A 2,844-nucleotide genomic window follows, 5' to 3' on the forward strand; every position below is an offset into this window, starting at 1 on the left:
AACCAGAGAGATTGATATAGCGGTGCTAGTAAAGGAATAGCTCGTTTTAAGTTCCAGGTGAAGCAGCCACTGAAGACCGTTGACACGGCTTCACATTTGGATACTCTGGAGGTGTTTCCAAAATAACTTTCAGGATATTTATGACAATGCCAGTTATTGCAGCATATTGTGAACGCAATTTCAGTAAATTAAAGATGTTAAAAAGTGCCTCAGACTGAGTATGGATGAAAGCACCAATTTAGCTACCTTTTTGGTGCAATACGATGTAGCCGACGGACGTGACATCTATGAGATAAACAATCAGTTTTCTTAGCTCAAAGCAAGGAAATTACAATAAAATCATGAATCATGGGAAAGGATCTTTTGTCGGCTCTTAAATACAACTCTTTCCTTCATTTATAATTTGCAGTTACTGTATTAGTCCGCCTCCATAATTGAGCAGTCAGCACAGATCACTACGAGGCGGAGGTCCCAGGTTCGATTCGGTGTACTGGTACGGATTTTTCCTTCGTGGAAGGACTGGTACGAGGTTCAGATGACACATTACATGTGATAACGTTTGTTGTTGAAACGGTCTACGTAACACGTAAGTAACTCACTATTCCAGAAGGATAATATAAAACGCATCACTGCAGCTCACATCAAAAAACTTCTTGGGGAATACTTGGAGCTTTGACTAGTCTGCCCAGTCCTCTGATTTGTAATCCATAGCGCATGTCTGCTATGCGACAGTAAGATGTGCGCTTTCATACCAGCTTCCAGTCAGTAATCTTCATGAACTGACACAGCGTGTGTTTCACGTCTGGTAAGGACTTCCTCAATATGATGTTCAGAGTCTGTTTGCTTCTATACCAAAACGAAAGCGAGACTGCATTCGTGCCCTGTGAGTCACACTTCGTGCTGATGTTGATGACAGAGTTCGGAATGGAATGAGAGTGTAAACATTTAATAGCTATTATGTGATGAACATGCCCACAAAGTTTCATCCATATCGGTCTGGTGCTGTATGGTGTACGAGTTTGCATATCCATCAGGGAAGGTCTACCGCAGCGATGACTGGGTTGGTTGGTTGGTTGATTTGGGAGAGGGGACAAAACAGCGAGGTCATCAGTCCCACCGAGTTAGGGAAGGATAGGTAAGGAAGTCGCCCGTGCCCTTTCAAAGGAACCATCCCGGCATTTGACTGAAGCGCTTTAGGGAAATCAGGGCTGAGTGGGCGTCTCTCTAGTACAGTGGCCGTTACAGTATCTTGCTCAAGAGCCAGTACTTACATCGTACGGTGGCACTTAGGGCCGCTTCAACATCGACCTTGTTATTAAGTGCTGACCCACATAATACAGTGTGTTATGAGCCACAAAAGACTAGCTCTACTAAGTACGCTACAGGTTGGCCGCCTTCCCTGAAGTACCGATCGTTAAAAGTCGGCAGCATTCGGAACACTTCGTGTCGACTGTTTCCTGCATCAGACTGCTGCCACCCTCAGCGACAACGAAGTTGTGACGTTTTAAGTGCTCGGCGAAGTGCTGTGTTTTCTGCATCAGCAAATGATTAAATGATTAATAACAGCAATTGTATTTATATTGAAATGCACTATACGTATGACACACGATCGCTAGTATTTACTAAATGATTTAAACGTTTGTTTCCCCCTACTCACTGCGGTGTGTTACAACAGCCTTCATTAACTTAATGTTCCTTGCTACAAATAAGTACCGCATTTGGGGGTGGCCGCCTCTGCAGTTCGCATTCACGCACCTGCGCTATATCCGGCACGAATCGCACACGCACGTGAGTTGGCAGTACTGGAAGATATCCTCTAACGCAGCAGTAGTGGCGCTGCTCTCCCCTCTGCTTCTGAGGTAAGCAGTCAACTTGATTTGATTTACTGCTTCACCAACGCTATTTAAAATTAATCACATTTTGAAATACTGTTGTTTCTGTAAGTATTTTTGTTTGTTAGTTACCAGGAAAACCACCCTGTTAAGAAACTCTTAACGATAGTTGACTTTTTTGGATTCGGCTGGTAGATACTAGAGGCATGTCATTATCAAATAAGGCTGAACCGAGGACAGCACAAATAGTTTAGTGGCGTCACATGCAGTACGCGGGTCCCAGTGCGGCTCCGCTAGTGCGTGCGGCTTGTAACGTGATTAGCTGAATAAACACACCCAAACACACACACTCCGTCTGCAGGCCGCGAGCGGCCTACCGGGACCATCCGACCGCCGTGTCATCCTCAATGGAGGATGCGGATAGGAGGGGCGTGGGGTTAGCACACCGCTCTCCCGGTCGTTATGATGGTATTCTTGACCGAAGCCGCTACTATTCGGTCGAGTAGCTCCTCAATTGGCATCGCAAGGCTGAGTGCACCCCGAAAAAGGGCAACAGCGCATGGCGGCCTGGATGGTCACCCATCCAAGCGCCAACCACGCCCGACAGCGCTTAACTTCGGTGATCTCACGGGAACCGGTGTATTCACTGCGGCAAGGCCGTTGCCTGACTGTCGGAATACTCTGTTTGATTACCCTGTTTAATTTGGATAAAACGACCGTAACATCGAATACCCAATGCTGTGTTACAACAGAAATTCTTAAATATGCACGGTAATAATGTTTCATTCTTAGATGCACAAAATTCTGAATTTGAGTGTAAAAAAAAGAAAGAAAGAAAGCATTGACTGTAACTGGAATGTTGACCTGGATGCAGCGACTGATCGAATTTTCTGTAACAAATGGTTCAAATGGCTCTGATCACTATGCGACTTAACTTCTGAGGTCATCAGTCGCCTACAACTTGGAACTAATTAAACCTAACTAATCTAAGGACATCACACACATCCAAGCC

General features: G+C 45.2%; 1 pseudogene; it reads right to left on the reverse strand.

The window, feature by feature from the left end:
* Positions 1-2,379: 2,379 nt before the first annotated feature.
* On the reverse strand, positions 2,380-2,497 carry LOC126417256 (5S ribosomal RNA; annotated as a pseudogene).
* Positions 2,498-2,844: the final 347 nt, after the last annotated feature.

Source organism: Schistocerca serialis, chromosome 8, assembly GCF_023864345.2.
Source record: "Schistocerca serialis cubense isolate TAMUIC-IGC-003099 chromosome 8, iqSchSeri2.2, whole genome shotgun sequence".
Lineage (NCBI taxonomy): Eukaryota > Metazoa > Arthropoda > Insecta > Orthoptera > Acrididae > Schistocerca > Schistocerca serialis.